At 47.6% G+C, this 12,238-nt stretch overlaps 1 protein-coding gene and 1 pseudogene across 3 annotated transcripts in view; one reads left to right on the plus strand and one right to left on the minus strand.

Annotated features, from left to right (window-relative positions):
- Positions 1–12,238, plus strand: part of LOC144829079 (putative 2-ketogluconate reductase) — a 384,668-nt gene that overhangs the window by 142,881 nt on the left and 229,549 nt on the right. The window lies entirely within an intron of this gene.
- On the minus strand, positions 8,392–9,410 carry LOC144829715 (28S ribosomal RNA; annotated as a pseudogene).

Raw genomic sequence — 12,238 nt, forward strand, 5'->3', positions numbered from 1 at the left:
TGGGTCCCTTGCTCATTTCCCCCCTTGATTGAAGCTAACCTAGCTGATGAAGGGTTTTAGCCAGATACCGGTACCAGGATGCTTGTTTCCAGTTCAGGGAAGACCTGGCTTAGTAGTTTAGGCTGGACTGTTTACATAAGGCAGTGACCAACGCTGAGAGTCTGCAAAGCTTCAGTGCTCCATCCATCATTTCCTTGTGTTTGCTTTGTTCGCCCTAAGTTGGCAGAGTATGCTCAGATGTGGGTCCCTTGCTCACTTTGCCACTGGATTCAACCTAGCCTGCTGATGAAGGGTGTTACCCAGAAACAGGTCCCAAGATGCGTGTTTCCAGTTCAGGAAAGACCTGGCTTGATAGTTCGGGCTCCACTCTTTCCATGAGGCAGGGGGTCTAGAGTGATTTGCATATAGCTGGGTCTGAACTGAGGTGGTGAAGTGAGCTAAAGAATGATGATGGATTCAACCTAAATCTGTAACTGGGGGTGAGTGTCTGAAAACTTTCAGTGCTGCGTCCATCATCTCCTAGTGTTTGCTTTGTTCGCCCTAAGTTGGCAGGGTATGCCCAGACATGGGTCCCTTGCTTATTTCCCCCTGGATTGAAGCTAACCTGGCTGATGAAGGGTGTTAGCCAGATACCGGTCCCAGGATGCTTGTTTCCAGTTCAGGGAAGACCTGGCTTAGTAGTTCTGGCTGGACTGTTTCCATAAGGCACAGGATCAAGACTCATTTGCATATTGCTGGGTCTGAATTTAGGTGGCAGAGTGAACTAAAGAATGAGGATGGATTCAACCCACATCTGTGACGGCACTGAGAGTCTGAAAAGCCTTAGTGCTCTGTCCATCATTTCCTTGTGTTTGCTTTGTTCACCCTAAGGTGGCAGGGTATGCTCAGATGTGGGTCCCTTGCTCACTTTGCAACTGGATTCAACCTAGCCTGCTGATGAAGGGTGTTACCCAGAAACAGGTCCCAGGATGCTAGTTCCCGGTTCAGGGAAGACCTGGTTTGGCAGTTCGGGATGGACTGTGCCCATGAGGCACAGGGTCAAGATAGATTTGCATATAGCTGGGTGTGAACAGAGGTTGCAAAGTGAGCTTGAAGGATTCAACCCAGATCTGTTACTCAGGGTGAGTGTTTGAAAAGTTTCAGTGGTCCATCCGTCATCACCTTGTGTTTGCTTTGTTCACCCTAAATTGGCAGGGTATGCCCTAATGTGGGTCCCTTGCTCACTTTGCCACTGGATTCAAGCTAGCCATGATGATGAAGAGTGTTACCCAGACACCATTCCCAGGATACTTGTTTCCAGTTCAGGGAAGACCTGGCTTGGTAGTTTGGGCTGGACTGTTCACATAAGGCACATGGTCAAGATTCATTTACATATAGCTGGGTCTGAACTTAGGTGGCGAAGTGAGCTAAAGAATGATGATGAATTCAACCTAGATCTTTAATTGGGGGTGAGTGTCTGAAAACTTTCAGTGCTGCATCCATCATCTCCTTGTGTTTGCTTTGTTCACTCTAAGTTGACAGGGTATGCCCAGATATGGGTCCCTTGCTCAGTTTCCCACTGGATTGAAGCTAACCTGGCTGATCAAGGTTGCTAGTCAGAAACCCGTCCCAGGATGCTTGTTTCCAGGTCAGGGAAGACCTGGCTTGGTAGTTCAGGCTGGACTGTTCCCATAAGGCACAGGGTCAAGACTCATTTGCATATAGGTGGGTCTGAACTCAGGTGGCAAACTGAGCCAAAGAATGATGATGGATTCAACCCAGATCTGTGGCTGGCTTTGAGGGTCTCTAAGGTTTCCGTGCTCCGTCTATCATTTCCTAGTGTTTGCTTTGTTCGTCCTAAGTTGGCAGGGTATGCTCAAATGGGGATCCCTTGCTCACTTTGCCACTGGAGTCAACCTAGATTGCTGATGAAGGGTGTTACCCAGAAACCGGTCCCAGATGCTTGTTTGCGGTTCAGGAAAGACCTGGCTTGGCAGTTCGGGCTCGACTGTTTCCGTGAGGCAGGGGGTCAAGAGTGATTCGCATATAGCTGGCTCTAAACTGAGGTGGTGAAGTGAGCTAAAGAATGATGATGGGTTCAACTCAGATCTGTGACTGGGTGGTGATTGTCTGGTCAGTTTCAGTGCTCCATTCATCTTCTTCGTACGTCTGTTTTGTTTGCCCTAAGTTGACAGGGTATGCCCAGATGTGGATCCCTTGCTCACTTTGCCACTGGATTCAAGCTTGCCTGGCTGATGAATGGTGTTACCCAGAAATCGGTCCCAGGATGCTAGTTTCCGGTACAGGGAAGACCTTGCTTGGCAGTGCGGGTTGGACTGTTCCCATGATGCACAGGGTCAAAACTGATTTGCATATAGCTGGTCTGAACTGAGGTGGCGAAGTGAGCTAAAGAATGATGATGGAATTCAACCCTGATCTGTGACTGGGGGGGAGTTATGTTATGTTATGTTAATTTTCGATTTATATAGCGCCAAATCACCGACAGGTCTCTTAGCGCTTGCTTTGGGAACCCGTCCTGGCTTTCCCTGCGAGATTACCCCTACTGGGCATCCCCAAGGTGAAGACCAGGCATCCCGCCGCGGGGGGGCCGTAGTGGAGATTAAGCAAGCTATTGCCCAGAGCTGCAGAGTGTGAACCCATGATTCGAGTAGGCACCGAGGCGAGAATTATCGAGTCCATGGACATTTGGGCTCAAGACCCTGCCGCGTCGGGAATTGAACCCTGGTCCCGGGTCTGACCTCTGCATCAGGGTCTGCCTCCTCTAACCAGTGAGCCACACAGTGTCTGAAATGTTTCAGTGCTCCCTACATCATTTTCTTGTGTTTGCTTCGTTCTCCCTAAGTTGATAGTGCATTCCCAGATGTGGGTCCCTTGCTCACTTTCCCACTGGATTCAAGCTAGCCTGGCTGATGAAAGGTGTTATCCAGAAACCGGTCCCAGGATGCTGGTTTCTGGTTCAGGGAAGACTTGGCTTGGCAGTTCGGGCTGGACTTTTCCCTTGCTCACTTTCCCACTGGATTCAAGCTAGCCTGTCTGATGAAGGGTGTTTTCCAGAACCCGGTCCCAGGATGCTGGTTTTCTGGTTCAGGGAAGACTTGGCATAGCAGTTCGGGCTGGACTGTTCCCGTGAGGCACAGGGTCAAGACTGGTTTCACATAGCTTCGACTGAACTGAGTTGGCAAAGTGAGCTAAACAATTACTACTGGATTCAAGCTAGCCTGGCAGATGAATGGTGTTACCCAGAAATCGGTCCTAAGATGCTATTTTCCGGTTCAGGGAAGACCTGGCTTGGCAGTTCTAGGTGGACTGTTACCGTGAGGCACATGGTCAAGACTGATTTGCATATAGCTGGGTCTGAACTGAGGTGGCGAAGTGAGCTAAAGAATGATGATGGATTCAACCCAGATCTGTGAGTGAGGGGTGAGTGTCTGATAAGTTTCAGTGTTCCATCCATCATCTCCTGTTTGCTTTCTTCGCCCTAAGTTGGCAGGGTATGCCCAGACATGGGTCCCTTACTTACTTTGCCACTAGATTAAAGCTGGCCTGGCTGATGAAAAGTGTTACCCAGAAACTGGTCACAGAATGCTTGTATCCGGTTCAGAGAAGACCTGACTTGACAGTTCGGGCTGGACTGTTCCCATGAGGCACAGGGTCCAAGACTGATTTGCATATAGCTGGGTCTGAACTGAGGTGACGAAGTGAGCTAAATAATGATGATGGATTCAACCCAGATCTGTGAGTGAGGGGTGAGTGTCTGATAAGTTTCAGTGTTCCATCCATCATCTCCTTGTGTTTGCTTTGTTTGCCCTACGTTTGCAGGGTATGCCCAGACGTGGGTCCCTTGCTCACTCTGCCACTGGATTCAAGCTATCCTGGCTGATGAATGGTGTTACCCAGAAACCGGTCCCAGGATGCTTGTTTCCGGTTCAGGGAAGACCAGGCTTTGCAGTTCGGGCTGGACTGTTCCCATGAGGCAAAGGGTCAAGACTGATTTGCTTATAGCTAGGTCTGAACTGAGGTGGCGAAGTGAGCTAAAGAATGATGATGGATTCAAGCCAGATCTTTGAGCGTGGGTGAGTGTCTGAAAAGTTTCAGTACTCCGTCCATCATCTCCTTGTGTTTGTTTTATTCAATTACTTGCAGCACTACTAAAGTATACTAGCAAGTTATTATATATGTAGGTTTTATTATTATACGCCAGAAAAGTGATATAATGTGTAAACAATGGTAAATGATACATCAGGAAATAGAAATGAGACCCTATCCTGCATAATTTGAGTCCCGGTGGTGGAGGTCTTAAATGGCTCCTAAGCATCACAGGCCAAAATACCTTTTCCACTATCTTTAGTGCCTACAGGTATATTAGTTTACCCTGAATGCTACACAATACAGAACAGGCTGTAGCGAGTCTTCAGAGTGTAAGGGGACAAAACACAAATTACAACAGCAACGTTACGTGGCAGTAAAACACTCAATATTTTTGCCTAGTATTTGATAACTGCCTTCTTCCCAAACTGCTGCACCATCCTAAAACCGACTAGTAAACCAACTTGAAAACGTTTCACTGACACCCAATGGTCTTACCCACTTGCCCCAACCAGCTATCTATAGACTAAAAAGGCATGTCTGCAAAAAGGACCAAATGTAAGATTGGGTGCGATAACCATATTCATAATGTGACATAAGAATATCTGCCCCTTCTGTGCCAATTTATCTATAGGCAACCACAGCAAATCCCAGCTCATCTCCCAGTCTTGTAACCAGCACTTAATATAAGCCCCCCCAATGCTGCTGTCGCACTCCCCAGCCCCCCTGCCCTCCCCCACACTTGCTGCAGCTTCTGAGACTGCCTTCATGCAGATTGCGTATGCGGTGTCTCTTACCATCCTCCACCTGAACTTCTGTCACAAATATATATTGTTTATGTAAGTATGCACGCCCTTGGATGCTTAGCATTATTCATTTTTAGGTCGTCCCTGTTCTCTGTCCTCTACATTTAACTTTAAAATGTGTTTAGCCTCAGGGTTAGAGTCCATTTATACTAGGTAAAGCATTATCATGTCACCATGCTATGCACACTGTTGTAACTTGTTTGGGGGTAGAAGTGAGGAGAGCTCTTTTACTGTAGGAGAGGAGTTTGCTGTAACTCAATGCTCAATCACATAGTTTCAATGCCATCGCTATGTTCAGCTGAAATGGTTCCTGACCCAGATTAGAGGGGCAGGCCTGTAGCTACCCATATCCCCATCCTGTCGCTCTTGTGTTCTACTTTAAGTTTGCCCTGTCAGTTGTTACTAGGTAGGGCAAACTGGTGAATCCACATGCTGGTGACTGTATAAACCGTACCTGGGAAAATGGCCAGATAGGTTCTTATATGGGTATGGTTTCCAACAAGGTTCTTCCATAGTGCCTGGTTTCTGTCCTAAACAACGTCTTTATAAGTTGATACTGTACCTGCGCATGGCGTGAATGACTTAGCAAGGTGCACATGCTGCAGAAAAGATTTTGTCAGTTAGCTAAGAAAGCAGTAACACTGACCGGTGGAGACACTCACCCAGTTATGTTATGTTATGTTAGGGAATTTTTAAAGTGTGCGTATTCCCAAGGGTGTCTAGGCGGAAGTAGGCTAGAAAGAGGAAAATAAAGGTTTAGAGGTCAAATAGCCAAGTTTTAGTCTCCCTCCTGAAGGTTATCAGAGTCTAGGGATGGCTCTGAAATGAGATGGCAGACCTTTCCATAGTTTGGCTGTACCAAAAATGATGCTTCTGCAATCCCAGTGCGCTTTTAACATTTTTGGAATGGCTAAAATGTTGGAGTTAGTGAAGCAGGGATCTCTGTATCCGTATCGTTTAGAAGCTGATCTAAGAATTTCTGGTCCAGTGTTGTGCAATCCTTTATGCAAAAGGCATAGGGCTTTACATTTTGTACGGCTGCAAATAGGCAGCCAGTGTAGCTTGCGTACTCCTTGGGTGTTAGAATGATACTTAGGAAGCTTAAGAATCGTTCTAGCCGCAGCATTTTTAACCAGCTGCAACCATCTCATATGTTTCTCTTGGATGTTTAGGTAGAGACTGTTGCAAAAGTACAATTTGGATAGGACTAGTGCCGTGATCAGATTTTTCCTATAGCTGTCGGGAATAAAGGGGAGGATTTTCTTGATCGTTTTGAAGATGTAATAGGCTGAAGAGGTCACAGGCGATACTTGGGTGTCCATATTAAGGTTGTCATCAATGATGACTCCCAAATTTTTAGCTTTACTGACAGGAAGGGGGGGTGAGGAAAGTGCTCCGGCCACCAATTAAGGCACCAGGCTGGAGAAGGCTTCCAGAAAACAATACTCTCTGTTTTACCTGAATTGAGTTTCAGGCAGTGTCTACTCATCCAACTACTGACAGCCTCAATTCAATTCCGAAATCTTTGAGGGCCAGATGAGTCTTTGTTAGCTGCAGAAATGATTAATTGGTTATGGTCAGCATATGACGTTACCTTCTAATTGAAACTTTTAATCAGTGGATCCAATTTGGCCACATGAACATTAAAAAGCGTGGGGCCAAAAGATGATTCTTGGGGACTCTGCACAGTAGGGAAAGGGGTGGATTAATTTTCCTAAATATACCGATTGGATTCTATCTTTGAGGAAAGAGGTGAGTAAATCCAGAGCTTTTCCCTTCACTCCTATTTCCACATAGGCAGTGGATAAGGGTTTTATGGTCTACAGTATCGAACACAGCCAATAGGTCCAATAGGATCATCACTGCAGAGCCCCCCTTATCCATTGCCATCCTTACCTCTTCCGTTGCTTTGAGCAGGGAAGCTTCTTTGCTGTTTCCGGGTCTAAAGACAAACAGGGTAGTGTCTAAGTGATGATTAGCCAGCCACCCCTGCTCCCCAGCCAAGACCCTGCTTCTGAAAGCAGCCAGGCCGGGAAGAGCCTCCCCGGGCCCAGTGGGCCCCCGTCCCCAGCGCCAGGACCCTCGGCTGACTTGCAGGACGGGGGGCTCCCGCACCACAGGGCCCGCCGGATGCAGTACGAGCCCGGGCCCGGTCCCAGCCTCCGAGCCCTAGCCAGGCCAGGGAGAGCCTTCCCGGGGACCGGTGGACCCCCATCACCAGCGCCCGGACCCTCAGCTGGCTTGCAGGACGGGGGGCTTACGCACCCTGGGGCCTGCCGGACAGAGCTCAAGCCCCGGGCCCGGTCCCAGCTTCCGAACCCTAGCCAGACTGGGGAGAGCCTCCCCGGGCCCCGGTGGAACCCCGTCTCCAGTGCCTGTGGCTTGCAGGAAGGGGGGGCTCACGCACCCTGGGGCCCGCCGGACTGAGCTCAAGCCCCGGGTCCGGTCCCAGCTTTCGAGCCCTAGCCAGGCCGGTGAGAGCCTCCCCGGGCCCGGTGGACCCCCGTCCCCAGCGCCCGGACCCTCTGATGTCTTGCAGGATGGGGGCTCACACACCCTGGGGCCTGCCGGATGGAGCTCAAGCCCCAGGCCCGGTCCCAGCTTCCGAACCATAGCCAGGCCGGGGAGAGCCTCCCGGGCCCCTGTGGACCCCAGTCCCCAGCGCCCAGACCCTCTGATGGCTTGCAGGACGGGGGCTCACGCACCCCGGGGCCTGCCGGACGGAGCTCAAGCCCGGCCGGTCCCTTCTTCTGAACCCTAGCCAGGCCAGGGAGAGCCTCCCCGGGCCCTGGTGGACCCCTGTCCCTAGCACCCAGACCCTCGGCCGGAACCAAGGAGGGTTAAGCATAGGCCACGTCCTCTCCCTAATGGCCTGCCTGGGGATCCCCTTTTCCTCGACTATTAAGCCCCCACGTAGTGGGGGTCTTATAGAATTTTGGGGAAGGACAAAAATTGGAGTTAGCCCGGCCGCCAGCTTGCAGGGCGATCTGGTTACCCATCCCGCAGGGCCATCTGGTCACCCTGCCCGCAGGGCCATCTGGTCACCCTGCCCGCAGGGCCATCTGGTCACCCTGCCTGCAGGGCCATCTGGTTGTGCAGCCAGGCGACCAGATGGTCTAGGACGACCCAGCACCCAGATGACATGGGAGGGTGCCGTATCCAGTCGCCCTTGCAGTCCGGCGAGGGTGGCCGGGCGCACCAAGGCAGCCACTCTGGAGCCTCCTTCCCCCGGGTGGCTGCTGCTCACCTCCCTGCCCAACTTGCCCGGGAGCAGCGGGAAGGGGAGGCCATCTGCTCACCCTGCCGACCCTGCAGGGTCCCTGCCGACTCTTCAGGGATGGGAGGGGAATGGCCCCGTGCTGAAGGGCACGTGGTGGAGGCGGCCTCCCGCGGACCCGCGTTACCAACTCCGCATCCCTCACGCCGGCCGGGCAGTAGAGGGACCCACCCCTGGGTGTGGTGGAGGGAGGCGTCCGCGGGCACCCATGCATGAAGAGACAAAAGCTTGGCTCAGAGGATGACTTTCAATAGATCGCAGCGAGGTAGGTGCTCTGCTACTTACGAAACCCTGACCCCGAATCAGGTCGTCTACGAATGATTTAGCACCGAGTGCCCCATGAACATCCGGTGCACTAAGGGCAATGGAGGCGGCCCCCTTCCATCCGCACTCCGGTCCCCAAGTGAGCGGCTCTATGTACTGGCCCCCTGAGAGAGGTCGGCTATCCCAGGCCAACCGAGGCTCCACGGCACTGCAGTATTGTTACGGTTTAGGGGGGATTCTGACTTAGAGGCGTTCAGTCATAATCCCACAGATGGTAGCTTTGACCCTTTGGCTCCTGAGCCAAGCACATACACCAAATGTCTGAACCTGCGGTTCCTCTCGTACTGAGCAGGATTACTATTGCAACAACACACCATCAGTAGGGTAAAACTAACCTGTCTCACGACGGTCTAAACCCAGCTCACGTTCCCTATTAGTGGGTGAACAATCCAACGCTTGGTAAATTCTGCTTCACAATGATAGGAAGAGCCGACATCGAAGAATCAAAAAGCGACATCGCTATGAACGCTTGGCTGCAACAAGCCAGTTATCCCTGTGGTAACTTTTCTGACACCTCATGCTTGAAACCCAAAAAGTCAGAAGGATAGTGAGGCCCCGCTTTCACGGTCTATATTCATCCTGAAAATCGAGATCAAGAGAGCTTTTGCCCTTCTGCTCCTTGGGAGGATTCTGTCCTCCCTGAGCTCGCCTTAGGACACCTGCGTTATCGTTTGACAGGTGTACCACCCCAGTCAAACTCCCCACCTGCCACTGTCCCCGAAGCAAATCACGCCTGGCGGGCGCCGGGCGCTTGGAGCCAGAAGCGAGAGCCCCACGGGGCTCGCCTCACCGGGTAAGTGAAAAAACGATAAGAGGATAAGAGTAGTGATATTTCAATGGCGGCCCGAGGGCCTCTCACTTATCCTACGCCAGACTAGAGTCAGTCTCAACAGGGGCTTCTTTCCCCTCTGATTTTGCCAAGCCCGTTCCCTTGGCTGTGGTTTCGCTAGATAGTAGGTAGGGACAGTGGGAATCTCGTTCATCCATTCATACGCGTCACTAATTAGATGACGAGGCATTTGGCTATCTGTACCACCTCGCGTGGCTCATTCTGGGTTATTATGCTGCCCATCAGCATCAATTCGGTTTTGCTTCCAACAATTCTTTCGCTCCAGAGTACAGTCACACTGAACGCTGCCCTCACTGGAACTGGGATCGCGTATAGGCCGGAGATAGTACACCCTGCAGTACTATTTCAACAATTTAAAATTGTCTACGAACTGTCCTGAGAAATTAAAATATGATTAGCAGGACATCAATAATCAATGTATGATAACTATGTGTATGAGATTATTTGAGACCTATTCCTCAATCAAGACATTTCAATAAGTATGATGTACACAACTATATCTAAATTGTTATAAGCACACATTTATACAAAATACACATCTACAATTTACACATCTACCTAGAAAATGCACATCTATTAAATTATAAAAATTCACATCTATACTAAATCTTATGTCCACTATAAACCTATATGTTAAAATAGTATGCTTTATAAGGGTGACATGTGTTCGGCAAGAAAGTGTACATCTCAGTATAAGCTTGATACTCAATTGTCCATGAATACTTAGCACATTTTAAGAGTGTCCATTAAAGTAGTCAGGCAAACATTTTTCTTGAATGGGAATGACATTTGCAAACCTAAATCAGCCAGAACAACATCATTACATTGAGGCCAAATACCACGACATCCTACGAATAAGCCATGAAATTTTACAGTGGTGCATTTTGTGAGATCTTTGATTTGCTGTGACAGATCCTGATAGTATTTCACTTTACTCTCACACGCCAATTCAAAGGAATTCTGTGAGTTTTCATATGGAATTGAAACATCAAATCTCTACAGCTGTACCATTTTTGGTAAACACTATATCTGGTTTTCGTAGTTCACCTTGATTATTCTTAACATGAGGTTCCCTATATGCCATCCAGACACACCTTTTTGCTCTATCAATGAGCAATTCCAGAATTTTGTTGTGTCTTTTTATCCTAATGTCCTTGGTTTTAGGACAAGCGCCTGAAATATGAGAAATTGTTTTGCAAACATTATTACAATAACTACATGTAGCAAATGTACGATTTCTTCCTCTAGTGATGGTTTCCCTAGTAGATAAAACATTTGCTTTTAACATCAGCACAGCTATGTATTGGTTTTCTTTCATTTTGTTATGCTTGCTGATCCAGAAGTTTGATGTTGGATTACTTGCTAAGTATTTTATACCATCACCTTGGACAGGGAGATTTGCCCATTTCGCAAATTCTTCCTTTCTCCAATCATATGTTGCTAACAAATTCAAATCATAACTCAGAAACCCACTGTCTAAAATGTTACATTTGGGCGTTTTGAAGATTTTATCAATTTTCTCATTTATTACTTCTCCTGCATACATGTACGAAGGTGCTATGTACAGATCTGGAGCTGCCCTGAGATACAATAAACTATTGACTTTACTGAGACCAATTTGTGTACATAGTTTTGGTATACTGAGGCCCCCAAATGGTCTTTTCGAGTATAGGATACCATCAAATGTGTATGCAGGAAGCTGTAGAAAATGTTTGACATACTTTTTTATTGTTTGATCCAGAACATTTAACGTTTTTGCTTCTATTCCTGTCATTTCCAATTTGAATAATAGTTTAGGTATCAAGTACTGACACAAAATTTCTATTTCTGGGTGGGCTTAAGTGGTAGATTATCAAGTTTTTGAACCCAATTGACAAGAACCTCATTAATTTTGTTGTTGCTTGTATGACCAGTGTGTGGATCAAAGTTCAATACGAGGTATCTCTCACTTTCTCCTGGATGAATATTTTCAATATTTTCTTTTTCAAATTGCCATGGTTTACAGTTGTTAACCTTTATTTTATTTTTATGGTGACTGATATAAAATCCATGTGTCTTTTTCACATTAAGTTTTAATCCTGTATTTTTACTGAACTTTTCAATGGTTTTTAGATTTGTACTCATTCCTTCCCAGTACTGCAGTGTCATCGGCAAAGGTGAGAGCGGTGATTTGCTCAATAAGACCATCTGATCAAAATGTGAAGCCCTTGTCTTTTTTCTGAAGATCACAGATCAGAGGATCCTTGGCAATGTTAAATAGTAGTGGGGATAAAGAGTCACCTTGTTTGACCCCAGATTTCATTTTTATTTCAGGAGTTGCTTTGTTGTTCTTTCCCTTGAAAGATGTTGTTGATTCAGTGTATAAGTCTTTTATTATGTCTCTGATGTATGATGGAACTCTTTGCCTTGCCAGACTCTGTATAATGTGACCATAACTGACAGAGTCGAAGGCTTTTGATATATCTATGAACACACCTGCTCTATTTTTTTGTGCCCCTTTCATGATATTTTGCAGGAGAGGCAGATTCTCGAGACAACCTCTCACCTTCATGCAGCCTTTTTGTCTCGTATTCAAATTAACAAAAAATTAGAGTTTTAATTAATATTTTTGTGAATAACTTCAAGAATGCAGTACCGATGGTAATTGGACGCCAGTTACTGATTTTTTTAAGTTCACTAATCGGTACATTCTTGGGTATAAAAGATTGATCGGTTCTTTGTGATAATTTCTGGTACTCTTCTCATCATCAACAAAGACGATAGAATTCTGGGCAGCAGTCTTGGTTGTCTGCTGTGCACTTTATACAAGTCATTCAGATCAATCTTATCAGGCTCCACTGCTTTCTTTAAATTGGAGTTCTCAAAGGCATGAGTTATTTCAAGCAGTGTTATTTC

Source organism: Lissotriton helveticus, chromosome 4_1 (assembly GCF_964261635.1).
Source record: "Lissotriton helveticus chromosome 4_1, aLisHel1.1, whole genome shotgun sequence".
In the NCBI taxonomy this organism is placed as follows: Eukaryota; Metazoa; Chordata; class Amphibia; order Caudata; family Salamandridae; genus Lissotriton; species Lissotriton helveticus.